This window comes from Scylla paramamosain, chromosome 47, assembly GCF_035594125.1.
Source record: "Scylla paramamosain isolate STU-SP2022 chromosome 47, ASM3559412v1, whole genome shotgun sequence".
NCBI lineage: Eukaryota > Metazoa > Arthropoda > Malacostraca > Decapoda > Portunidae > Scylla > Scylla paramamosain.
This window is the reverse complement of record NC_087197.1, coordinates 6,382,467-6,397,851: the sequence shown is the minus strand read 5'-3', so window position 1 is coordinate 6,397,851 and position 15,385 is coordinate 6,382,467.

Here is a 15,385-nt window from a genome sequence, read left to right as displayed (position 1 = left end):
TTATTGTTCTTATTATTACTATGTTTTTTTGCTACAGTAGAAACTTTTACTTGAACACTTCCATATTAACAAAAAAAAAAAAAAATCAATATTTTAAATATTGTTCTTTTAAGTTATAATAAAAAAATAAATATGTTTTGAATGTTTAGGTTACAGCAATACATCCTAAACACATGAAACACTCATTCTCTTTACAAGTGGCCAAAAGTAACAAGTATTCTAATGACAGGCCACAACACTGCCGCCTGGAGGCACAGCATAACATGTCTCTCAGCGCCAGCCTGGCAGTCTGAACAGCAACAGTTTTGTGCTGCGGCCTCACATTTTTTAGTATTGACAATTTTAGGCATTGAAGGAAATTTTGTTTTAAAAATTTAGGTCACAATTATTACTTTCATTTTTTTAGGAATTTTTGACAATAACTCAAACTTTATTTTCAAGAATTTTAGGTCACATTTACAGCTTTGTTTTTAAGACTTGCAGGCTTTTCTTTAAGGTTGTAATCAAATGATTAACTGTGTGTTACCGTCAAGCTGTAATTAGAAAAAAAAAATTCAGACCACAGCTGAAAAAAAAAAATGATGTTTCATGTCTCGAGACGTGAAACATCATTTTTTTTTTTTTCATCTGTGGTCTGAAAAGTTTTTTTTTTCTTTCTTCTATTTCTCTTTCTTCTTTTTAAATGGAAGGCCGGATCCAGGCTTCCATTCACAGAACTTTTGTAGTCATTCTTATACGGCAACACTTGCAACAATGAGTGCCGCAATGAAAAAAAATTCAAACTTTATGTTATATATATATATATATATATATATATATATATATATATATATATATATATATATATATATATATATATATATATATATATATATATATATATATATATATATATACTCTGGCTTTTGGTAAAACTTACAGTGTTGCATTAGACACATCAAAAGCTTTTGATAGAGTTTGCCACAAAGCCTTTTATTTTTATTTTTTTCAAAGCTATCCTCCTACGGCTTCTATTCTCTCTGTAACTTCATCTCAAGCTTCCTTTCTGACCGTTCCATTGCAGCTGTGGTAGACGGTCACTGTTCTTCTCCTAAATTTATCAACAGTGGTGTTCCTCAGGGCTCTGTTCTTCATCAATGACCTTCTAAACCAAACTTCTTGTCCTATCCATTGCTATGTTCCTAATACCACCCTGCACTTTTCCACGTCTTTCCATAGACGACCAACCCTTCAGGAAGTAAACAGCTCGTGTAGGGAAGCCACAGAACGCCTGACTGAAGGCAACACTTGTGTAACGAACACTGAATTCTTCTGCCACTTCCAAAGGAATCGTTAGTTTTTTTTTTATTTCTATTCTTTTTATTATTATTACAAGTAATACAGTGTTAGTAGAAATTATTGCCTTTATGTTTGAGTAGGTTTATTATATTTTATACTTTTCCAGTGTCACTCTTCAAGTCAGTCAAATGCTCATACGATGTGACTTTTTCACATTTTTTTTTTTATCAATAAATCCAATCTATTTTAATATTTCTCGTAGTATTTCTCAGTTATTGCTCCTATTATGAAGCCTTTATAAAGGATAATTTTATTCTTTATGGGTCTAATGATAGCTTGTGTAATCCATGCATTTTGCTGTCAAAAATTTTATTTCAAGAGGATAATGTTAATTAAATATTTGCTGGATTTAATTTCAAAACAATGCACAATTTACATTAATATCTTGTGAAAAAAAGACATCATTCCACTGTAGCAAGCTAAGTTTGTGAGGAAAAAAAATGTTGGTTTGCACGGATGAAGCTTTGAAGAGTATATAAGTGAGTTCTGGACCTTGCAGGGTACTGAAATATTTAGTATTACAGGCAATGATCTTAAGTAGCAAATGTAATATTCCTGGAACTAATTCTCTACTGAAATTTGTGTAAATATGATCCAAGAGAAATGGTTCTCCCAGACTGGTGCTGCCAGGAAGCCGCGGCAGTCCATCTGTGAGAGGCATGAAATTAGGTGGCTGAAGGCTGGCAGTGAAATCACTAGTGGAGAGTGAGATGTGTGTTCCAACAGTCTTGTGTTGAAGTCCCCTACTAGTGCTGTTGTGGTGCTGCTGCTTCTGGTTGTTCTATGGAAGTGTGGTTAAGGTGTCGGTAAATCCATCCACATCCAAATGTTTACTGGGAGCTCCGTAAATTACACACAGAGTACTACAAAGTGAATTTATATTTACATTGACTATATATTTATTTCAATATTTCTGTTTTTAAATGTTGAATTTTGTATTCGTTTATATTGATATTGATCAACAAGTGAGGAAACACCACCATGAGCTGGCGAGTCCCAGACAAGATGGCAAGCGTGACATCCCGTTAAGTGATGCAAGTGTCTGTTGTCATCAGTGAGCCAAGTCTGTGTAAGGGTCAAGATGTCTGAAGGAGCTGTAGAAGAATTGAGTAATGGCTTAAAATTATGACTGTTTTTAAGAAACACACCTTGAATTATTATGTAATATATTGAAATTGGATTGTTCCTTATTGTGTAGTTTGCTGAAAGATGGCAAGTCACAATACTTGGATATTTAATTTGCATTAGAGTGCCCGCATATAATGGCATGCAGTAGACTGCTAGATACAAGGAACCGAGTCCACCACTCCCCGCAGTCTGCGCCGCCAGCACGTACCCCGAATCTCTGAGCCGAGTCTCCACCCAGCACCCTAAACTGTCTGGCCAAGCAGGTGAGGTGTCGGGTAGGGAGAGAGAGGCAGTGCACATTACTTATTACATCTTAAGTATACATTGGCCATAAGGAAGTATCCTGTTGATAATGTAGAAATGTTGTTAATCTGCCACTAGTACTGCAGTGAACGTGCTGCCGTGCAAGACACAATACCTAGTTGTATTGTACAAGACACAATACCTAGTGTTTATTTTTATTGTACAGGGTCCAAGCTAAAGCTCATATGACCTGTCTCCATATCTGCAGTTATCCAGTTTCTCTTTGAATTTGCTGACACTAGCAACTGTAACAACCTCTTCACTTAAACTGTTCCAAAGACTAATGCTTCGGTATGGAAAACTATATTTCTTGATGTCAGTGAGATTTTTACCCTTCTTATTTATTTTTTTTTTTTTTTTGTGACCTTGTACATCTTGATCCCTCATCCACGTGCGTCTCCAAAACTTGTCTGTGTACCTTTTCCATACGGTTTATTAATTTGTACATTGTTATCAAGTCTCCCCTTTTTCTTCTCCCTTCCAGTGTTGTTAATCTCATTTCTTCCAGTCGTTCTTCATACGTCTTTTCCTTCAATTTTGGCTCCATCTTCGTTGTTGTCTTCTGTATTCTTTTCAGTTTTCTTATATTCTTCTTGCTGTGTGGAGACCACACGACTACAGCGTACTCCAACTTGCGGCATATCAAGGCTATATCTGAAACATAATCGGTACTAATACAGACTCCTCTGGTACTCCACTTGTTACTTATCTCCAGCTTGAAGTATTATCTCTGATTGTTGTCCTCATTTGTCTGTCCTTCAAATAGTCTTGCATCCAGCTTAATATTTTACTTCTTAATCCTCCTACATTTTCCAGCTTCCACAGTAGACTCATGTGTTGAACCTTGTCGAATTATTATTTTTTTTTTATATCCAGATATTCAGCATCCACCCATCCATCTCTCTCCTGCACCACATCTATCACAGCATCCACCCATCCATCTCTCTCTTGCACCACATCTATCACTCTTGAGTTGAAGCTCAGCAGATTTGTAACACATGATCTTTCTTGTTTAAATCAAATTGTTCATCTGTAATTACCTCATTTTCTTCCAAATATTGCACCCATTTGTTTTTAATTACAATTTTGCAGTTTCCATATGACGCTAGTTAATGATACCGGCCTGTAATTTAGTGGTTCCATTTCATCACCTCCTTTATAGATAGGCATTATATTAGCTCTTTTCCATTCTTTAGGAACTCTTTCTTCTTGGAACGAATTATTTACCACATCAGAGAGTGGCTCCACCAGTTGTCTCTGTATTCTTTCAGCACCCACCCTGACACACCATCTGGTCCCATTGTTTTTTCTGACATCAAAGTCACTCAACATCTACATTTTATAGTTTTCCACCTTAATTTTATTTAAGTTTTTATTTAACATTCCATCTGTAGACGCTACAAAATTTGTTTCCTTTTTAAATACGGATTTAAAACTCTCGGTCATAATGTCACTCATCCCCTCGCCATCTTCTTACGTCTTTCTGCCTCTTTTTAACTTGATAATACTGCCTCTGTGTTTCATTGGACCATTGATGTATTTCAAGAAAAGCTGTGGTTCCTTTTTACACTTGTTCTCTGTATACTTCTCAAAGTTTCCTTCTTCCCTTCTTATCCTAAGATATTTATTCTTTAGTTTCTTTTTTTTTTATATTCTTCTCTATCCCTTCATTCCACCACTTCTTCTCCTTCTCCCATGCCTTGTCCTCGTCCTTTTTGGCCTTTGTACATCTGCCACTATACCAACTGTGCCTGCTCTTTTCCACTCTGTACAATGGTACAAATTTAAACACTCCCTCATTGTACTTATCCAATAGTGCTTCATATTTTGTCTGTATATCCTTGTGGGGTGTGTTAGGGAGTATTGGCGGTCTGGGTGTGTGGTGTGGGGAGTGTTGGGGAGTGTTGGGGGTCTGTGTGTGTTGTGTGGGGAGTGTTGGGTGTCTGGTTGTGTGTTGTGTGGTTTGGGGAGTATTGGGGGTCTGTGTGTGTGGTTTGGGGAGTGATGGGGAGTGTTGGGGGTCTGGATGTAATGATAATAATAATAATAATACATAAGAAGAACATAAGAAATAAGGGAAGCTGCAAGAAGCGACCAGGCTTACACGTGGCAGTCCCTGCATGAAATATACCTACCTATTTCCATCTATAATCCCCATCCATAAACTTGTCTAACCTTCTCTTAAAGCTCTCTAGTGTCCTAGCACTAACAACATGATTACTGAGTCCGTTCCACTCATCTACCACTCTTTTTGAGAACCAATTTTTTCCTATCTCCTTCCTAAACCTAATTTTTTCAAGCTTGAACCCGTTATTTCTTGTTCTACCCTGGTTGCTGATCCTAAGAATTTTGCCTACACCCCCCTTGTTATAACCCTTATACCACTTAAAGACTTCTATCAGGTCCCCTCTTAACCTACGTCTCTCTAAAGAATGTAAATTTAACAGCTTTAACCTCGCCTCGTAAGGAATACTCCTCATCCCCTGTATCCTTTTAGTCATTCTCCTCTGTACTGATTCTAATAGACCTATATCTTTCCTGTAATGTGGGGACCAGAACAGCACAGCGTAGTCTAGATGAGGTCTGACCAGCGCCAAGTATAACTTTAATACTACTTCCGGCCTTCTACTTTTAACGCTCCTAGAAATGAATCATAGTACCCTATTTGCCCTCTTTCTGGCTTCTATGCATTTTTCCCTAGACGGAGTTCAGAGCTAACTATAACTCCTAAATCTTTCTCGTACCCCGTACCTACCAGAGTTTCGTTGTTTAATGTGTATCTATTGTGTGGATTTCCTCTACCTACGCTAAGCACTTTGCATTTATTGATATTAAACTGCATTTGCCATCTACCAGTCCATTCATTCATTCATCTAAACCTGCCTGCAAGGCGATGGCATCCGATTCTGACATAATTAATTTACCTATCTTTGTGTCATCCGCAAATTTACTAACATCACTACTAATTCCACTATCTAAGTCATTGATATATATTAGAAATAATAATGGCCCTAATACTGATCCCTGTGGCACCCCACTAATTACATGACCCCACTCGGATTTCGAGCCGTTTATTACAACTCTGTCGCCTGTCACTAAGCCATGACCCTATCCAGCCTAACACCTTCCCATCTATCCCGTGTGCCCTAACCTTTCTCAGGAGCCTTTGATGGGGTACCTTGTCAAATGCTTTACTAAAGTCCAGATATAAGATATCATAACTATCACCATTATCTACTGCCTCGTACACCTTACTGTAAAAACTTAACAAGTTTGTCAGGCAAGACTTCCCCTTCGTGAAGCCAAGCTGTGACTGATTTATCAATGTTTGTCTAAATGTTCCTTAATGTTCCCCGCTATTATTGACTCTAACATTTTACCTACAACTGAAGTTAAGCTGACAGGTCTATAATTAGACGCTAAAGTTTTATCTCCTTTCTTAAAGATGGGTACTACATTAGCCTGCCTCCACATTACTGGTACCTCACCCGACTCCAGTGATTTTCTAAAGACAGAAACTAACGGCTCACTAATAATATCTTTGGATTCCTTAAGTACTCTGGGATATATTTCAACTGGTCCTGGTGTCTTGAACTTTTTTTGCCTATCTATCTCCTGTTCCACTATCTCCCTAGTTATGGAAATATGTCAGCTTCTCATTCTCATCTGCTCTAAACACCTGTTCACTATCTGGCATATCCTGTATGTTTTTTCCTGGGTGAAGACAGTTAAAAAATACTCATTCAAAAGTTTACTAATCTTCTCCCCAGAACTAACCAGCTCCCCATCTGCTGCTTTAATGGACCTATAGTATCCTTATTCTTCGTCCTGTATACCTGATCAAATCCCTTGGGGTCCGTCTTCGCCTGGCTGGCTCCCTTTAATTCATAATTGTCCTTAACTTTCCTCGTTAACTTCCTGACTGTTCTAACTAATTCACTCTATTGTGTCCTTAAAATTTCTTCACCTGCCCTTAATCTCTTATATATACTTCTCTTACACCCTATATAATGCTTTAACCTAGCAGTCATCCATTTAGGGTCTTTTTTTTTTTTTTTTGTGATCTTATTGTCCGATACGGGATATTTGCTAACTGACCTGTATGAACTTTATCTACGAAATATTTATACAATTCATCTACATTTACCTCACCTAATCCCCTCATTTCGGCCCCTACCATCCTCTCCACCCCCTCATCTATTCGCCTCGACCTCACCTCTCTCATATCAGCATGACCTGACATTCCAACATACTCACACCTATCTCCCCCTTCCTCTTTCCTCCTCCCCTTCCGGACACATCTTCCCTCCTCTTGTCCTACACACTCACGCCTCACTTCACCTCTCTCATCCTGCCTTATCTCTCTGAACTCCGTCCCTGACCTGACCTCACCCTGCATTCTTTGCCAGTCCACTCCTTGGAGGTACCTTTTTAATTCTTCAAAATCTGCTCCCCTAAAGTCAGGTATTTTAACGGTTCTTTATTAAGGCAGTTTACAAACTGAAAATGTTCAGAGGGGTTGGGGAAATACTTAACATTAATCCTAAAGCTAAGTCTAATCCAGAAACGAGATACTTTTTATTAATGGCTCGCACTATGGTGGGAATCGCACTGAGTCTGTACCGGTCCGTGCGAGGCGCCTTTAGGGGCGTTATTTGGTTGTGGTGTCTTGTGGCACGGACCGGTCGAGGCGCGTCAGGCGGCAGCATGTGTCGGAGGCGAGGATGACGTAGTAGTCCCCTTCCAAACTTCTCCAGGGCCTCTCGGTGCCTGGCGGATAGTCTGGACAGACTCAGGGTGGTCAGGGCTTCATCATAGGTGGTGTAGGCAGGGCCAAGGATGACCCTGCACGCCCTTCTCTGCACACTCTCCAGCTGTAGCTGTTGAGTGTGTGTGAGGGAGGAGGACCACGCTGGAGAGGCATACATGAGTTTGGGGAGGATGAAGGTGAGGTACACCCTCCTTAACTCATCTGTCGGCGTCCCCAGCGACCTGAGTCTGCGCAGCATGTACAGCCTGTAGGTAGCGGATCTTACGGTGCTGGCGACATACTGCTTCCAGGTCAGCTGGTCGTCCACCGTGACTCCGAGAAGCTTGGCACATCGGACCACCTGGATAGGGTAAGGGCCCACTGTTAGCTGGGGAGGGGGCACTGGTACAGAGGAGGTACAGAAATGCATCATCACAGTTTTGCTGTGGTTAATGGCTATCCTACTCTCTTCCGTCCACGTCTGCAGTCGCTCCAAAATGACTTGCAGTGGCGAGTAGTCCGGGTTCCTGTTAGAGACTGGGATGCCCACGATGCAGTCGTCCACATGCTTCCAGCGATGGGGGGTGTCAGTGAAGACGTCATTGATTAGAAAGATGAAGCCTCCCTGTGAGGAAGTCGGCTGGCCACGTTACCAGGTTAGGAGGGAGACCCAGACTTATTGCCTTGCTGATGACAACAGTGTGATCAAAGGCTTTTTTGAAGTCCACAAAAGCAACAGCTAGAGAGGTGTTTCGCTTGTCCAGGTGGCTGTGGATGAATTCAAGGAAGCTGGTCAGGTAATGGGAGATGGAGGTGGCTTTAATATTTCCAAATTGCTTGATATCCACGGTATTACAAATTTTGGTGTAGGCCCAGTCATACACAAAATCTTCACAAATAAGGCTAGGGATGGGGGTGACAGACACTAGCCTGAAATCACTGAGTGACTGTGAACTGGAAGTTTTGGGGATGTTGGTGACGTAAGATGCCTTCCAGTCCGCGGGGCAAGAGTGTTGAGAGAGAGAGGCGTTTATTATGGAGCATAGCGGTGTTGCTAGCTCTGCAGCAAGCTCCTTGTAAATTTTTATGGGAAGGTCAGTGGGTGTAGTGGATCTTGGTTTAAATTTAAGTATTTTCTTAAAAACATCCATCGCCTGGACAGTGGTGGGAGGGGAGGGAGCAGGAAGATAGGCAGGAAGCGGAATAAACAAGAAATAAGGAAATTATGCAGAGATGGACTGGAGTATGAGGGCGATTTGGAAATGGATTTTAGAAATGGATGAGATTATGAATGAGCACCTCCAAATAGTTCTTACCAGGGAGAGTGATTGGGTTCAGGATGAACAGGAGCAAGAAAGATGGGTTACTGTGGGAGATATAGGGGTCACAGTCTGTAAAAAAAAAAAAAAAAAAAATTAATGAGAAAGTTGGACATAAAGAAGTCACATGGACCAGATGGAATTGCAAACTGCATTTTAAAAGAATGTAGTGAGTTCACCAAAGGAAGGAAAAGACCCAAGAGACTTGAAATATATATATATATATATATATATATATATATATATATATATATATATATATATATATATATATATATATATATATATATATATATATATATATATATATATATTGTGCCAGTATATAAAGGTGGTGACAAAGAATACCCAAGTAATTACAGACCAGCGTCACTAACAAGTGTGGCAGCCAAGATGTGTGAAAAAGTTATTAAGGACAGATGAACTAAACACTTGGAAGTGAACAGCACACTGACCACAAGACAATATGGATTGAGAAAAAGTAAATCATGTACCACAAATGTGATACGTTTCTACTCTACAATACTATATATCATTCAAGAAAGAGATAGACGGAAGGACTGCGTATTCCTTGATTTTAAGGTTTTTGATAAGGGGCAACACAAAAGACTCCTAAAGAAATTAGAGACAATCGGAGGAGTGCAAGGAAAGCTGCTGGACTGCATGAGTGACTTTCTGAACGACATTGTAATGAGAGTGGTAATTACAGACAAGTGTTCTCCCTGGAAGGAAGTTATCAGTGGGCTTCCACAGGAAATAGTATTAGCTCCAGTTATGTCTGCAGTATATATTAATGACACATATGAAAGAATTAATAGCTAAACGAGTCTCTTTGCCGACGATCTGAACCACTGAGAGGAGTGAGTAACGAGAACGATCCTGAAATGTTGCAGCAACATCTTGGTAAAGTTTGGGAACAGAACTTCGAATGGGAAATGAAGTTCAGCATCAAGAAATGCAGTGTGATGGAGCTTGGAAAGAGCAAGCAGAGGATCTCAGGGCAATATAAACTTGGAGGAGAGATCATAAAGAAATAAAAACTGGAAAGAGATCTGGAAGTATTGATATCAGACAACATGTCACCTGAGAAACACAAAAGTAAAACTGTTGGAGAGCCTTACAACCTGTTGAAAAATATAAAAGTGGCATTTACCCACATGGACGAAGAAATGTTAAAGAAACTGATGGTCACTGTGACAAGGCCAAGACTGGAATATGCAGCAGCAGTGTGGCCACCAGACACAAAAAGTAACATCAGGAAACTTGAAAGGATCCAAAGAGCAGCGAGAAGATTGGCTCCAAGTTTGTCAAGAATGTTGCATGAGGAGAGGCTAGCAACACTGGAATTGACAATGCTGGAACAAAGAAGGGAAGGAGGAAACTTGATAGCAATTTATAGAATCATGAAGAATATGGAGGTGGTGGATAGAGAAGACCTAATAAAATGGGACATGAGAGATACAAGAGGACATGGAAGATAAAAAAAAAAAGAAATAATAATAATAATTACAGAAGGAATGTAAAAATGAACAGCTTTTCCCACAGAGTACTGGATGTATGGAATGGACTGGATGAGTAAGTAGTGTGTGCAGAAACCATACATGAGCACAGCTCCCCTCCCGTACATTACAACTAGGTAATATACAACTACGTAAACACACACACACACACATACACGCTGATCGGACGCATTCACAGCAGCTGCAAGAATCTACCTAGGTTTGGTTGTGCAAGGGGTCCAAACTTTGAATCCTGTCTCCATAATAGGGTCTTCTGCGAGGTGTGGGAGCGGGGGCAGTGGAAGTGTTATTAGAGGAGTGGCCGAAAGGGAGAAATGAGACAGTGGTACAAGGTAAACACTGGCAGTCGATGATACCAACAGGGAAGATGGCGACCGGCACGAACACACATATTTTTGAGGGCTCAAGGAAGAGGATCTTAGCGTAACGCACACAAATAAATAAATGTGGATAATTGAAGAAGACAACGTGAAAATACAAATACGTCCTTTACATTAACAGGAAAATGAAACATAAGGATGGCATAAACAAGTTAAAAAGAGAAGAAAGAATTTCTAAAACTACTGAGGAGATGAGTGAACTAATGAATGAGTTTTCAATCTCTGTTTACATAGGAAACCAAATTTGTGGCACCATAAGTGGTATTACAGAATGAGAGGATACAGGAGATACGAGTAAACAGACAAGAAATAAAAAAATAAAAAAAGCTAGAAGAGCTGGATTTTAGAAAATGTAGGGGACAAGCTCAAGTAAATGTATGGATATTAAAAGAATGCAGATAACAAATGGAGGAACCCACATGATATATAATCAACAGCTCATTAAAGGAAGGTAAAGTACCAAGGGAATAGAAAATAGCTAACAGTCCCAATATACAAAAGGGGAAATAAAATAGAACCATTAAATTACAGACCAGTGTCACTGACAAGTACTGTAAGTAAGCTATGTGGAATAGTAATTAAAGATACATAATGCAATATTTAGATGATGAAAAGAGAATTACAGAAAAGTAAGTTGGATTCAGGAAAGGGGGATCCTGTGTCACAAGTCTACTGAGCTTTTATACGAGAATAACAGATGGAGTGCAAGAGAGGGATGGATGGGTTGATGCAGTGTACCCGGATCTCAAAAAAAAAAAAAAAAAGTTTGATAAAGTTGTCCACAAAAGTCTTATGTGAGAGTTAGAGAGAGAGAGAGAGAGAGAGAGAGAGAGAGAGAGAGAGAGAGAGAGAGAGAGAGAGAGAGAGAGAGAGAGAGAGAGAAGGAGGACTAAAGGAAGCAACATTAAAATAGATGATTATTTACAAGAGAAGGAAATGAGAACAGTAATCAGAGACACTAGTTCAAGTTAGCTCGAAGTGACAAGTGGGGTACCGTAAGGATCTGTGTTGGCACCTATTATGTTTTAAATATATGTAAATGATATGATAGAGAATCTAAATACTTATATAAACCTATTCGCTGATGATGTAAAAATAATGAAAATAATAAAGAATGAAAATGACTGCAAGGAGTTACAAAATGATATTGACAAGATACACGCATTGAGCCAAAGATGGAAACTATAATTTTATGCCAGAAAAGGCCATGTTTTGCAAAGAGTAAACAGTAGAAAGAAATCATCATGGAAATACTAAATGGAAGGAGAAACAATAACATAAAGTAATGAAGAAAAACAAAATTAGGAGTAATGATCCAGGGCACATTATCACCTGAAACGCACATAAACAGAAATTTCGGCTCTTCATACAGCTTGTTAACAAACACTAGTGTGGCGTTTAACTATTTAGTTAAAGAAATGAAGAAAATTATAACAAGCATGATAAGACCTAAATTGGAATACACAACAATAGGTTCGGGTCCACATAGAAAAAAAGATATACGGAAAATGGAAAGAATACAGAGGATAAGAACATAAGAACATAAGAAATAAGGGAAGCTGCAAGAAGCCATCAGGCTTACACATGGCAGTCCCTGTATGATATATACCTACCTATTTGCACCTATCATCCCAATCAATAAATCCGTTTAATCTCCTCTTAAAGCTCCCTAATGCCTTTTTTTTTTATTTTTTATGTAGGAAGGATACTGGCCAAGGGCAACAAAAATCTAATAAAAAAAAAAATGCCCACTGAAATGCCAGTCCCATAATAGGGTCAAAGCAGTGGTCAAAAATTGGTGGATAAGTGTCTTGAAACCTCCCGCTTGAAGGAATTCAAGTCATAGGAAGGTGGAAATACAGAAGCAGGGAGGGAGTTCCAGAGTTTACCAGAGAAAGGGATGAATGATTGAGAATACTGGTTAACTCTTGCGTTAGAGAGGTGGACAGAATAGGGGTGAGAGAAAGAAGAAAGTCTTGTGCAGCAAGGCCGCGGAAGGAGGGGAGGCATGCAGTTAGCAAGATCAAAAGAGCAGTTAGCATGAAAATAGCGGTAGAAGACAGCTAGATATGCAACATTGCGGCGGTGAGAGAGAGGCTGAAGACAGTCAGTTAGAGGAGAGGAGTTGATGACACGAAAAGCTTTTGATTCCACTCTGTCTAGAACAGCAGTATGAGTGGAACCCCACCAGACATGTGAAGCATACTCCATACATGGACGGATAAGGCCCTTGTACAGAGTTAGCAGCTGGGGGGGTGAGAAAAACTGGCGGAGACGTCTCAGAACACCTAACTTCATAAAAGCTGTTTTAGCTAGTGATGAGATGTGAAGTTTCCAGTTCAGATTATAAGTAAAGGACAGACCGAGGATGTTCAGTGTAGAAGAGGGGGACAGCTGAGTGTCATTGAAGAAGAGGGGATAGTTGTCTGGAAGGTTGTGTCGAGTTGATAGATGGAGGAATTGAGTTTTTGAGGCATTGAACAATACCAAGTTTGCTCTGCCCCAATCAGAAATTTTAGTAAGATCAGAAGTCAGGCGTTCTGTGGCTTCCCTGCGTGATATGTTTACCTCCTGAAGGGTTGGACGTCTATGAAAAGACGTGGAAAAGTGCAGGGTGGTATCATCAGCGTAGGAGTGGATAGGACAAGAAGTTTGGTTTAGAAGATCATTAATGAATAATAAGAAGAGAGTGGGTGACAGGACAGAACCCTGAGGAACACCACTCTTAATAGATTTAGGAGAAAAACAGTGACCGTCTACTACAGCAGCAATAGAACGGTCAGAAAGGAAACTTGAGATGAAGTTACAGAGAGAAGGATAGAAACCGTAAGAGGGTAGTTTGGAAATCAAAGCTTTGTGCCAGACTCTATCAAAGGCTTTTGATATGTCCAAGGCAACAGCAAAAGTTTCACCAAAATCTCTAAAAGAGGATGACCAAGACTCAGTAAGGAAAGCCAGAAGATCACCAGTAGAGCGGCCTTGACGGAACCCATACTGGCGATCAGATAGAAGGTTGTGAAGTGATAGATGTTTAAGAATCTTCCTGTTGAGGATAGATTCAAAAACTTTAGATAAGCAGGAAATTAAAGCAATAGGACGGTAGTTTGAGGGATTAGAGCGGTCACCCTTTTTAGGAACAGGTTGAATGTAGGCAAACTTCCAGCAAGAAGGAAAGGTAGATGTTGACAGACAGAGCTGAAAGAGTTTGACTAGGCAAGTTGCAAGCACGGAGGCACAGTTTCGGAGAACAATAGGAGGGACCCCATCAGGTCCATAAGCCTTCCGAGGGTTTAGGCCAGCGAGGGCATGGAAAACATCATTGCGAAGAATTTTAATAGGTGGCATGAAGTAGTCAGAGGGTGGAGGAGAGGGAGGAACAAGCCCAGAATCGTCCAAGGTAGAGTTTTTACCAAAGCTTTGAGCAAAGAGTTCAGCTTTAGAAAAAGATGTGATAGCAGTGGTGCCATCTGGTTGAAGTAGAGGAGGGAAAGAAGAAGCAAAGTTATTGGAGATATTTTTGGCTAGATGCCAGAAATCACGAGGGGAGTTAGATCTTGAAAGGTTTTGACATTTTCTGTTAATGAAGGAGTTTTTGGCTAGTTGGAGAACAGACTTGGCATGGTTCCGGGCAGAAATATAAAGTGCATGAGATTCTGGTGATGGAAGGCTTAAATACCTTTTGTGGGCCACCTCTCTATCATGTATAGCACGAGAACAAGCTGTGTTAAACCAAGGTTTAGAAGGTTTAGGACGAGAAAAAGAGTGAGGAATGTACGCCTCCATGCCAGACACTATCACCTCTGTTATGCGCTCAGCACACAAAGACGGGTCTCTGACACGGAAGCAGTAGTCATTCCAAGGAAAATCAGCGAAATACCTCCTCAGGTCCCCCCAACTAGCAGAGGCAAAACGCCAGAGGCACCTTCGCTTAGGGGGATCCTGAGGAGGGATTGGAGTGATAGGACAAGATAAAGATATGAGATTGTGATCGGAGGAGCCCAACGGAGAAGAAAGAGTGACAGCATAAGCAGAAGGATTAGAGGTCAGGAAAAGGTCAAGAATGTTGGGCGTATCTCCAAGACGGTCAGGAATACGAGTAGGGTGTTGCACCAATTGCTCTAGGTCATGGAGGATAGCAAAGTTGTAGGCTAGTTCACCAGGATGGTCAGTGAAGGGAGAGGAAAGCCAAAGCTGGTGGTGAACATTGAAGTCTCCAAGAATGGAGATCTCTGCAAAAGGGAAGAGGGTCAGAATGTGCTCCACTTTAGAAGTTAAGTAGTCAAAGAATTTCTTATAGTCAGAGGAGTTAGGTGAGAGGTATACAGCACAGATAAATTTAGTATGAGAATGACTCTGTAGTCGTAGCCAGATGGTGGAAAACTCGGAAGATTCAAGAGCGTGGGCACGAGAGCAGGTTAAGTCTTTGCGCACATAAACGCAGCATCCAGCTTTGGATCGAAAATGAGGATAGAGAAAGTAGGAGGGAACAGAAAAGGGGCTACTGTCAGTTGCCTCAGACACCTGAGTTTCAGTGAGGAAAAGAAGATGAGGTTTAGAAGAGGAGAGGTGGTGTTCTACAGATTGAAAATTAGATCTTAGACCGCGAATGTTGCAGAAGTTAATGAAGAAAAAGTTGAGGGGGGTGTC